Source organism: Triticum aestivum, chromosome 5D (assembly GCF_018294505.1).
Source record: "Triticum aestivum cultivar Chinese Spring chromosome 5D, IWGSC CS RefSeq v2.1, whole genome shotgun sequence".
In the NCBI taxonomy this organism is placed as follows: domain Eukaryota; kingdom Viridiplantae; phylum Streptophyta; class Magnoliopsida; order Poales; family Poaceae; genus Triticum; species Triticum aestivum.
The window spans coordinates 515,796,303-515,808,933 of NC_057808.1; positions in this window are offsets into that span (position 1 = coordinate 515,796,303).

The following is a 12,631-nucleotide window of genomic DNA, read 5'->3' on the forward strand; positions in this document are numbered from 1 at the left end:
ATTTACCACTATCGTTTTGGGGTTATGCTTTAGAGACGGCTGCATTCACGTTAAATAGGGCACCATCTAAATCCGTTGAGACGACACCATATGAACTATGGTTTGGCAAGAAACCTAAGCTGTCGTTTCTTGAAGTTGAGGCTGCGATGCTTATGTGAAAAAGCTTCAACCTGATAAGCTCGAACCCAAATTAGAGAAATGCATCTTCATAGGATACCCAAAGGAGACTGTTGGGTACACCATCTATCACAGATCCGAAGGCAAGATTTTCGTTGCTAAGAATGGATCCTTTCTAGAGAAGGAGTTTCTCTCGAAAGAAGTGAGTGGGAGGAAAGTAGAACTTGATGAGGTAATTGTACCTTCTCCCGAATTGGAAAGTAGTTCATTACAGAAATCAGTTCCAGTGATGCCTACACCAATTAGTGAGGAAGTTAATGATGATGATCATGAAAGTTCAGATCAAGTTACTACCGAACCTCGTACGTCAACCAGAGTACGTTCCACACCAGAGTGGTACGGTAATCCTGTTCTGGAAGTCATGTTACTAGACCATGACGAACCTACGAACTATGAGGAAGCGATGATGAGCCCAGATTCCGCGAGATGGCTTGAGGCCATGAAATCTGAGATGGGATCCATGTATGAGAACAAAGTGTGGACTTTGGTTGACTTGCCCGATGATCGGCAAGCCATAGAGAATAAATGGATCTTCAAGAAGAAGACTGACGTTGACGGTAATGTTACTGTCTACAAAGCTCGACTTGTTGCGAAAGGTTTTCGACAAGTTCAAGGAGTTGACTACGATGAGACCTTCTCACCCGTAGCGATGCTTAAGTCTGTCCGAATCATGTTAGCAATTGCTGCATTTTATGATTATGAAATCTGGCAAATGGATGTCAAAATTGCATTCCTTAATGGATATCTTAAAGAAGAGTTGTATATGATGCAACCAGAAGGTTTTGTTGATCCTAAAGGTGGTAACAAAGTGTGCAAGCTCCACTGATCCATTTATGGACTGGTGCAATCCTCTCGGAGTTGGAATATATGCTTTGATAGTGTGATCAAAGCATATGGTTTTATACAGACTTTTGGAGAAGCCTGTATTTACAAGAAAGTGAGTGGGAGCTCTGTAGCATTTCTAATATTATATGTGGATGACATATTGTTGATTGGAAATGATACAGAATTTCTGGATAGCATAAAAGGATACTTGAATAAGAATTTTTCAATGAAATACCTCGGTGAAGCTGCTTATATATTGGTCATCAAGATCTATAGAGATAGATCAAGACGCTTAATTGGACTTTCACAAAGCACATACCTTGATAATGTTTTGAAGAAGTTCAAAATGGATCAGTCAAAGAAAGGGTTCTTGCCTGTGTTACAAGGTGTGAAATTGAGTCAGACTCAATGCCCGACCACTGCAGAAGATAGAGAGAAAATGAAAGTCATTCCCTGTGCCTCAGCCATAGGTTCTATCATGTATGCAATGCTGTGTACCAGACCTGATGTGTGCCTTGCTATAAGTTTAGCAGGGAGGTACCAAAGTAATCCAGGAGTGGATCACTGGACAGCGGTCAAGAACATCCTGGAATACCTGAAAAGGACTAAGGATATGTTTCTCGTTTATGGAGGTGACAAAGAGCTTGTCGTAAATGGTTACGTCGATGCAAGCTTTGACACTAATCCGGATAACTCTAAGTCGCAAACTGGATACGTATTTATATTTAATGGTGGAGCTGTAAGTTGGTGCAGTTCCAAGCAGAGCGTCGTGGCAGGGTCTACGTGTGAAGCGGAGTACATAGCTGCTTCGGAAGCAGCAAATGAAGGAGTCTCGATGATGGAGTTCATATCCGATCTAGGTGTAATACCTAGTGCATCGGGTCCAATGAAAATCTTTTGTGACAATACTGGAGCAATAGCCTTGGCAAAGGAATCCATATTTCACAAAAGAACCAAACACATCAAGAGACGCTTCAATTCCATCCGTGATCAAGTAAAGGAGGGAGACATAGAGATTTGCAAAATACATATGGATCTGAATGTTGCAGGCTCGTTGACTAAGCCTCTTCCACGAGCAAAACATGATCAGCACCAAGACTCCATGGGTGTTAGAATCATTACTATGTAATCTAGATTATTGACTCTAGTGCAAGTGGGAGACTGAAGGAAATATGCCCTAGAGGCAATAATAAAGTTGTTATTTATATTTCCTTATTTCATGATAAATGTTTATTATTCATGCTAGAATTGTGTTAACCGGAAACTTAGTACATGTGTGAATACATAGACAAAACAGAGTGACCCTAGTATGCCTCTACTTGACTAGCTCGTTGATCAAAGATGGTTATGTTTCCTGACCATAGACATGTGTTGTCATTTGATGAACGAGATCACATCATTAGAGAATGATGTGATGGACAAGACCCATCCGTTAGCTTAGCATAATGATCGTTTAGTTTTATTGCTATTGCTTTCTTCATGACTTATACATGTTCCTCTGACTATGAGATTATGCAACTCCCGAATACCGGAGGAACACCTTGTGTGCTATCAAACGTCACAACGTAACTGGGTGATTATAAAGATGCTCTACAGGGGTCTCCGAAGGTGTTTGTTGGGTTGGCATAGATCAAGATTAGGATTTGTCACTCTGTGAATCGGAGAGGTATCTCTGGGCCCTCTCGGTAATGCACATCACTATAAGCCTTGCAAGCAATGTGACTAATGAGTTAGTTGCGGGATGATGCATTACGGAACAAGTAAAGAGACTTGCCGGTAACGAGATTGAACTAGGTATGATGATACCGACGATCGAATCTTGGGCAAGCAACATACCGATGACAAAGGGAACAACGTATGTTGTTATGCGGTTCGACCGATAAATATCTTCGTAGAATATGTAGGAGCCAATATGAGCATCCAGGTTCCGCTATTGGTTATTGACCGGAGATGTGTCTCGGTCATGTCTACATAGTTCTCAAACCAGTAGGGTCCGCACGCTTAACGTTCAATGACGATTTGTATTATGAGTTATGTGTTTTGGTGACTGAAGTTTGTTCGGAGTCCTGGACGAGATCATGGACATGACGAGGAGTCTCGAAATGGTCGAGAGGTAAAGATTCATATATTGGAAGGTTATATTTGGACATCGGAATGGTTCCGAGTGATTCGGGTATTTCACCGGAGTATCGAGGGGTTACCGGAACCCCCCGGGGAAATATGGGCCTTAGTGGGCCTTAGTGGAGAGAGAGGAGGGCCGCAAGGGGTGGCCGCCCCCCCCCATGGAAGTCCGAATTGGACTAGGCGAGGGGGCGGCGCCCCCCTTTCCCTCTCCCTCTCCTTCCTTTTACCTCCCGTGGAAGAAGGGAAAAGGGGGGGGGCGAATCCTACTTGGACTAGGAGTCCAAGTAGGACTCCCCCCATGGCGCGCCCCTCCTGGCCGCCGGCCTCTCTCCCCCCTCCTTTATATACGTGGGCAGGGGGCACCCCAATGGCACACCAAGATTTCTCTTAGCCGTGTGCGGTGCCCCCCTCCACAGTTTACGCCTCCGGTCGTAGCGTCGTAGTGCTTAGGCGAAGCCCTGCGCGGATCACATGACCAACACCGTCGCCATGCTGTCGTGCTGACAGAACTCTCCCTCGACCCTCTACTAGATCAAGAGTTCGAGGGACGTCATCGAGCTGAACGTGTGCTGAACACGGAGGTGCTGTACGTTCGGTACTTGGATGGTGAAGACGTTCGACTACATCAACCACGTTAACATAACACTTCCGCTTTCGGTCTACGAGGGTACGTGGACACACTCTCCCCCTCTCGTTGCTATGCATCTCCTAGATAGATCTTGCGTGTTCGTAGGAAGTTTTTTGAAATTGCATGCTACGTTCCCCAACAAGACTAGCCGCCGCCGCTCCCGTGATCCTCCAACGCCACCTCCCTGAGCTCGGGCGTGCGGGCTCACGACGGTGGCCGGTGGCAGGGCGCTACTGCGGCAAGGTCGCTGCATGATACGTCTCCGTCGTATCTACTTTTCCAAACACTTTTGCCCTTGTTTTGGACTCTAACTTGCATGATTTGAATGGAACTAACCCGGACTGACGCTGTTTTAAGCAGAATTGCCATGGTGTTATTTTTGTGCAGAAAAAAACGTTCTCGGAATGACCTGAAACTCCACGGAGATTATTTTTGGAAATAATAAAAAATACTGGCGAAAGAATCAAGACCAGGGGGCCCACACCCTGTCCACGAGGGTGGGAGGCGCGCCTGCCCCCTGGGCGCGCCCCCCTGCCTCATGGGCCCCCTGGAGCTCCACCAACCTCAACTCCAACTCCAGGTATTCGTGTTCAGGGAGAAAAAATCAGAGAGAAGGATTCATCGCGTTTTATGATACGGAGCCGCCGCCAAGCCCTAAACTCTCTCGGGAAGGCTGATCTGGAGTCCGTTCGGGGCTCCGGAGAGGGGAAACCGACGCCGTCGTCATCATCAACCATCCTCCATCACCAATTTCATGATGCTCACCGCCGTGCGTGAGTAATTCCAACGTAGGCTTGCTAGCCGGTGATGGGTTGGATGAGATCTATCATGTAATCGAGTTAGCTTGTTTAGGGTTTGATCCCTACTATCCATTATGTTCTGAGATTGATGTTGCTATGACTTTGCTATGCTTAATCCTTGTCACTAGGGCCCAAGTGCCATGATTTCAGATCTGAACCTATTATGTTTTCATGAATATATGTGAGTTCTTGATCCTATCTTGCAAGTTAATAGTCACCTACTATGTGTTATGATCCGGCAACCCCGAAGTGACAATAATTGGGACCACTCCCGGTGATGACCGTAGTTTGAGGAGTTCATGTATTCACTATGAGTTAATGCTTTGGTCCGGTACTCTATTAAAAGGAGGCCTTAATATCCCTTAGTTTCCAATAGGACCGTGCTGCCACGGGAGGGTAGGACAAAAGATGGCATGCAAGTTCTTTTCCATAAGCATGTATGACTATATTCGGAATACATGCCTACATTACATTGATGAATTGGAGCTAGTTCTGTGTCACCCTATGTTATGACTGTTACATGATGAACCGCATCCGACATAGTTATCCATCACCGATCCAATGCCTACGAGCTTTCCACATATTGTTCTTCGCTTTTTTACTTTTCTGTTGCTACTGCTACAATCACTACAAAACCCAAAAATATTACTTTTGCTACCGTTATCACTATTATCATATTACTTTGCTACTAAATACTTTGCTGCAGATATTAAGTTATCCAGGTGTGGTTGAATTGACAACTCAACTGCTAATACTTGAGAATATTCTTTGGCTCCCCTTGTGTCGAATCAATAAATTTGGGTTGAATACTCTACCCTCGAAAACTGTTGCGATCCCCTATACTTGTGGGTTATCAAGACTATTTTCTGGTGCCGTTGTCCGGGAGCATAGCTCTATTCTTTGAGTCACTTGGGATTTATATCTGCTGGTCACCATGAAGAACTTGAAAGACGAGAAAACAAAATTTTATCCCTCAACTATGAGGGGAGGTAAAGAACTGCCATCTAGCTCTGCACTTGATTCACCTTCTGTTTTGAGTAAGCTTGCGACACCTAAACCTGCTTCTGCTATTAATTCTGATATGTCGCATGTTATTGATGATGCCACTTCTGCTATGCATGATACTTATGATGAAACTACTTCTATGCTTGATAATACTTTACCACTTGGTGAATTTCTTGATGAACAACTTGCTAGGGCTAGAGAGAATGAAATTATTGAAACTGATAATTTTGATGAAAGTGATGATGAAGGCTCTCCCCCTAAATATGAATTACCTGTTGTGCCTGAGGGCTATGTTATGGATGAAGAAACTGCTAGAGACTTTCTTGCTTGCAATGATAGGAGAGATCTTAAGAAATTATTAGTTAAGCTGAAACAAAGATCTTTGAATGCTAGAATGAAATATGATCCTGCTTATGCTACTTCACCTATCTTTGTTACTGATAAGGATTATGAATTCTCTATTGATCCTGAGATAATTACCTTGGTTGAATCTTATCCTTTCAATGGCCATGAATCTGAAACTGTTGTGGCACATCTTACTAAATTAAATGATATAGCCACCCTATTCACGAATGACTAGAGAACTCGCTACTTTTATATCCTTAAATTATTTTCGTTCTCATTAAAGGGTGATGCTAAGACGTGGTTTAATTCTCTTGATCCTGGTTGTGTGCGTAGTCCCCAGGATATGATTTATTACTTCTCTACTAAATATTTCCCCGCTCATAAGAAACAAGCTGCTTTAAGTGAAATATATAATTTTGTGCAAATTGAAGAAGAGAGTCTCCCACAAGCTTGGGGGAGGCTTCTCCAATTACTTAATGTTTTGCCTGATCATCCTCTTAAGAAAAATGAAATACTTGATATCCTTTATAATGGACTAACCGATGCTTCCAAGGACCACTTGGATAGTTGTGCTGGTTATGTTTTCAGGGAAAGAACACCGGATGAAGCTGAAATTCTATTGAATAATATGTTGACCACTGAAAATAATTGGACACTTCCTGAGCCAACTCCTGAGCCTATTCCTAAACCAACTCCGAAGAAAAGGGGTGTTCTATTTCTCAGTCCTGATGATATGCAAGAGGCAAAGAAATCTATGAAAGAAAAAGGTATTAAAGCTGAAGATGTTAAGAATTTACCTCCTGTTGAAGAAATACATGGTCTTAATTTACCGCCTGTAGAAGAAATACATTGTTTTAATCTATCACCTATTGAAGAAACACATGGTCTTGATAACCCGACACAGGTAGTAAAGGTAAATTCTCTCTATAGATTTGATGAAGGTGATATTCCTCGTTATAAGTCTGCTAGCCAATGCTTAGATGAGTTTGATAATTTTTGTCAAACAAGAAAACTTTAATGCTTATGTTGGTAGACAATTGCAACGCAATTCTTATATGATTGAACACTTGAGTGATTATATGTCTAGAGTTAAAGGTGAACTTAAACTCATTAGTAAACATGCTTCTATGGTTACCACTCAAGTAGAACAAGTACTTAAAGCTCAGAATGATTTGCTCAATGAATTGAATAGTAAGAAAAATGATTTTGCTGTTAGAGTGGCTACTAGAACTGGTAAAATGACTCAGGAACCTTTGTATCCTGGAGGCCACCCTAACAGAATTGAGCAAGATTCTCAGAGAACTAATGTTGATGTGCCTAGTCCTTCTAAAAGGAAGAAAAAGAAAAATGATAGGACTTTGCATGCTTCTAGTGAACCTGTTGTAGACACACCTGAGAATCCCAATGATATTTCTATTTCTGATGCTGAAACACAATCTGGTAATGAACATGAACCTAGTAATAATGTTAATTATGATGTTCATGTTGATGCTCAACCTAGCAATGACAATGATGTAGAGATTGAACCTGATGTTGATCTTGATAACCCACAATCAAAGAATCAACATTATGATAAGAGACTTTGTTGCTAGGAAGCACGGTAAAGAAAGGGAGCCATGGGTTCAGAAACCCATGCCTTTTCCTCCCAAACCATCCAAGAAAAAAGGATTTTGAGCGCTTTGCTGAAATGATTAGACCTATCTTCTTGCGTATGCGTTTAACTGATATGCTCAAAATGAATCCTTATGCTAAGTACATGAAAGAAATTGTTACAAATAAAAGAAAGATACCGGAAGCTGAAATTTCCACCATGCTTGCTAATTATACATTTAAGGGTGGAATACCAAAGAAACTAGGAGATCCAGGAGTACCAACTATACCATGCTCCATTAAAAGAAACTATGTTAAAACTGCTCTATGTGATCTTGGGGCTGGTGTTAGTGTTATGCCTCTCTCTTTATATCGTAGACTTGATTTGAATAAGTTGACACCTACTGAAATATCTTTGCAAATGGCTGATAAATCAACTGCTATACCTGTCGGTATTTGTGAGGATGTGCCTGTTGTGGTTGCAAACGTTACTATTCTAACGGACTTTGTTATTCTTGATATTCCCGAGGACGATAGTATGTCTATCATCCTTGGTAGACCCTTTTTGAACACTGCAGGGGCTGTTATTGATTGCAACAAAGGCAATGTAACTTTTCATGTTAATGGTAACGAGCATACGGTACACTTTCCGAGGAAACAACCTCAAGTCCATAGTATCAATTCTATTGAAAAAATTCCAACTATTATTATTGGAGGTTTTGAATTTCCTCTTCCTACTGTCAAGAAGAAATATGATATACTTATTGTTGGGGATGTGCATATCCCCGTTGAGGTAACCTAGTGCTATTCGAAAATTCTCCGGTTTCATGTTATTCGAAATGAGTTTGTTAACAAGACCTGATCAACCTTGTTAGTGGATTCCTTTTGATGAGCATCAGATGGATGAAGTTATAAAGCACAACTCTCTGTACCCTTCTTTTACTTTCTGTTATTTAGTTGAAATAAATTAAAATTAGTATTTTCTGTCTGTTTTCTGATTTATCCGTGCAATAAAAAATACCCCAAAAATAAAAGTTCTCCAAATGCCCCGAAATTAAAGTATGATTTCTTCTGGAATATTTGAGAATATCTGGCACTGAGAACACAGCAGGGGGAGATGGCACCTGGCCACGAGGGTCCAGGGCGCGCCCACCCCCCGGGGCGCGCCCCCTGCCTCGTGGGCCCACGGTGGCTCCCCTCCACTTATTCCTGCACCCACATACTCCTTCTTCCTCCCAAAAAAATCACCAACCAGCTCAAGCACGAGTTCTAGCTCATTTTGCTGCAATTTTCGATCTCCTTGCTCAAAGCACCTCTCACAAAACTGCTTTGGGGGATTGATCTTTGGTATGTGACTCCTCCAATGGTCCAATTAGTTTTTGTTCTAGTGCTTTATTCATTGCATATTTGTGCTGCCTAGGTGACCATGTTCTTGAGCTTGCATGTCAAATTTATATGGTTCCAAGTAGTTCTAATGCATGATATAGTCTCTAGGCACTTGTGGGAGTAGTTGCTATCAATATTGTTGAGTTTGGTTCACTTTTATTTGAAGTTACTAAATTTCAGAAATTTTCAGAAAATGATGAAGAGATTTTTGAGGGGCTCTTCGAGCCGAAGCTCGAAGGATAAGCAAAGTGAAGAAGAAGAGATGCCTAAATATAATATGCCTCGTACCGCGGAGGTTCGGCCGTGCGAATGGCCTTGTGATGATTTCTTGAGAGCAGCCGGGATTTATGATGATTTTTATGAGGTGGCTAAGAATGCAGGCCTCACCGACTTCCTCCGCGACCAACGCGAACAGTATCTCTTACTCACCAATACCTTTGTGCAAAATTTTCATTTCCATTCTAGGAGGTCACCACCTATGGTGGATTTTTATTTATATGATGAGTATAAGGAGATGACCCTTCGAGAATTCTGTGAGGTTTGCAAGTTACCTTTTCCGGGTTTCATAGAGGAACCACATAGTAACGATGTGGAGGGGTTTATTGATACAATTGTTGTAGGGGAAACGAGGAAAGTTTCCAATGCACGAATCACTAGCATACATTTTCCTGTTCTACGTTACTTTGCTATATTTGATAGTAGATGCTTAATTGGTCGCGGAAACTGTGGAAACCTGAGTGTCCCTGATATTATTATTTTGTTCCATGACTTGTTTCGAGATGACACATTCAGTATGGGCGCTATTGTTGCAAGGCGGTTAAATCTTAACCGTACGAAGGGCCCCATCTTGGGAGGCATCTTCGCCTCGCGCCTCGCTGCATACTATAACATACCTATTAGGCACTATGAGAAAGAAGAAAAATTGCTGCCTACTGTTTTTCTAGACTATAAGACTATGGTAGCACATGATTGTATTGTTAAGAATAGGGAAAGGGCGCTTAAATACAGACTGTTATTTGATAAAAATCACCCTGAGATTATTACTTTGCCTGGTCCTTCCTTGTTTGATTTATCTGCAGGCCAGTATCTCGTTCCGTTGGCGACCATCCAAGCCTACCGGAACCCTAAATCAGCTACAGAGCCAGAGCCGGGACCACAATTTGATCCTCCACGACAGTCTGATTACCAGTGGGATCCGGAGATGATTGCCAACCAGTGGCAATCCGAGGCTTCTTCTCAGTATGACCCCAGTTATAACTACGGATATCCGCCCGCCAGCCGTGGCAATAGACCAACTTAGGCCAAAAGCCTAAGCTTGGGGGAGTACGTATTTCTCACCGACATTACATTCATGTTCACACACTCATTGCTAGTTGTCGGTGCTCATACTTTTTCATTGTACTATCCATGCTAGTTTATTTCCCTTTTTATGCTTTCTTCTTGTGTGTTTGAAGAACCTTAAGAAAAACAAAAAATAATAGTTGTAGCTTTTAGCTAGTTTACTTTTCATGTTCGTAGTAGTAGTAATTAAAAGAAAACCCAAAAAGATTTACCATTCTTCTTTTGCTTGTTGGGAGCTTTCTCGTGTAAATAGTTTTTTTTTCTTTTCTTTTCTTTGGGGGTTGATAGGAGAAGACCGTGATGAAATTGTTAAAGTGGCTCTTATATGGATTATTGTTGATCTAACCAAGAGCCCATATTACCTTGTCTTCTCCCTTCAATTAAATGCTTGCAGATTCCAGCTTAGTCCAATGCACGTGCACTCTTATTATTATCCACACGGTCGTGCAAGTGAAAGGCAATAATGACGATATATGATGGGCTGATTGAGATGAGAGAAGCTGGTATGAACTCGACCTATCTTGTTTTTGTAAATATGATTAGTTCATCGTTCCTGATTCAGCCTATTATGAATAAACATGTTTGCAATGACAATTAGAGATTATAGTTGCTTATGCCATGCTTAATTAGCTAGGAGTTTATAATGGTTTACCTTACGTGCCAACATGCTATTAAAATGGTTGTAATGTGGTATAGTAGGGTGGTATCCTCCTTTCAATGATTCAAGTGGCTTGACTTGGCACATGTTCACGCATGTAGTTGAAACAAAATCAACATAGCCTCCACGATATTTATGTTCATGGTGGATTATATCCTACTCATGCTTGCACTCAATGTTTATTAATTTTAATGCATGTTCATGACTGTTGTCGCTCTCTAGCTGGTCGCTTCCCAGTCTTTTGCTAGCCTTCACTTGTACTAAGAGGGAATACTGCTTGTGCATCCAATCCCTTAAACCCCAAAGTTATGCCATAAGTGTCCACCATACCTTCCTATATGCGGTATTTACCTGCCGTTCCAAGTAAATTTGTATGTGCCAAACTCTAAACCTTCAAATGAAATTCTGTTTTGTATGCTCGAATAGCTCATGTATCAACTAGGGTTGTCTGTATCTTCCATGTTAGGCGGATTATTCTCAATAGGAGTGGACTCCGCTCCTCACTCACGAGAACATGGCTGGTCACCGGGATGCCCAGTCCCATGCTTTAAGCAAATCAAATCGAAATAATTGCAAACAAAACTCCCCCAGGGCTGTTGCTAGTTGGAGGCACTCGTTGTTTCGAGCAAGCCATGGGTTGATGCTTGTTGGTGGAGGGGGAGTATAAACTTTACCATTCTGTTTGGGAACCGCCTATAATGTGTGTAGCATGGAAGATATCACCATCTCTTGGTTGTTATGTTGACAATGAAAGTATGCCGCTCCAAATATTATTTATCTCTATTTCAAAAATCGAGCTCTGACACCTCTACAAATCCCTGCTTCCCTCTGCGAAGGGCCTATCTATTTACTTTTATGTTGAGTCATCACCCTCTTATTAAAAAGCACCAGTTGGAGAGCACCGCTGTCATTTGCATCCATTACTATTAATTTATATTGGGTATGACTATGACTGGATCTCTTTTACCATGAATTACAATGTCTAGTTAGTCCTTGATCTTCAAAGGTGCTCTGCATTTATGTTTTGCGGTCTCAGAAAGGGCTAGTGAGATACCATCTTGTTATACCATATTATGATTGTTTTGAGAAAGTGTTGTCATCCGAGATTTTTTATTATTGCTTGCTAGTTGATTATGCCATTGATATGAGTAAACATGAGACCTAAGTGTTATTGTGAATATGGTTAGTCATAATATTTGCTAAAAACTTGCAATGCTGGCTTTACATATTTACAACAACAAGAGCAAACAGAGTTTGTAAAAGTTTTTCTTTATCACTTTCAGTTTGTCAACTGAATTGCTTGAGGACAAGCAAAGGTTTAAGCTTGGGGGAGTTGATACGTCTCCGTCGTATCTACTTTTCCAAACACTTTTGCCCTTGTTTTGGACTCTAACTTGCATGATTTGAATGGAACTAACCTGGACTGACGCTGTTTTCAGCAGAATTGCCATGGTGTTATCTTTGTGCAGAAACAAACGTTCTCGGAATGACCTGAAACTCCACGGAGATTGTTTTTGGAAATAATAAAAAATATTGGCGAAAGAATCAAGACCAGGGGGCCCACACCCTGTCCACGAGGGTGGGAGGCGCGCCTGCCCCCTGGGCGCGCCCCTGCCTCGTGGGCCCCCTGGAGCTCCACCGACCTCAACTCCAACTCCATATATTCGTGTTCGGGGAGAAAAAATCAGAGAGAAGGATTCATCGCGTTTTACGATACGGAGCCGCTGCCAAACCCTAAACTCTCTCGGGAGG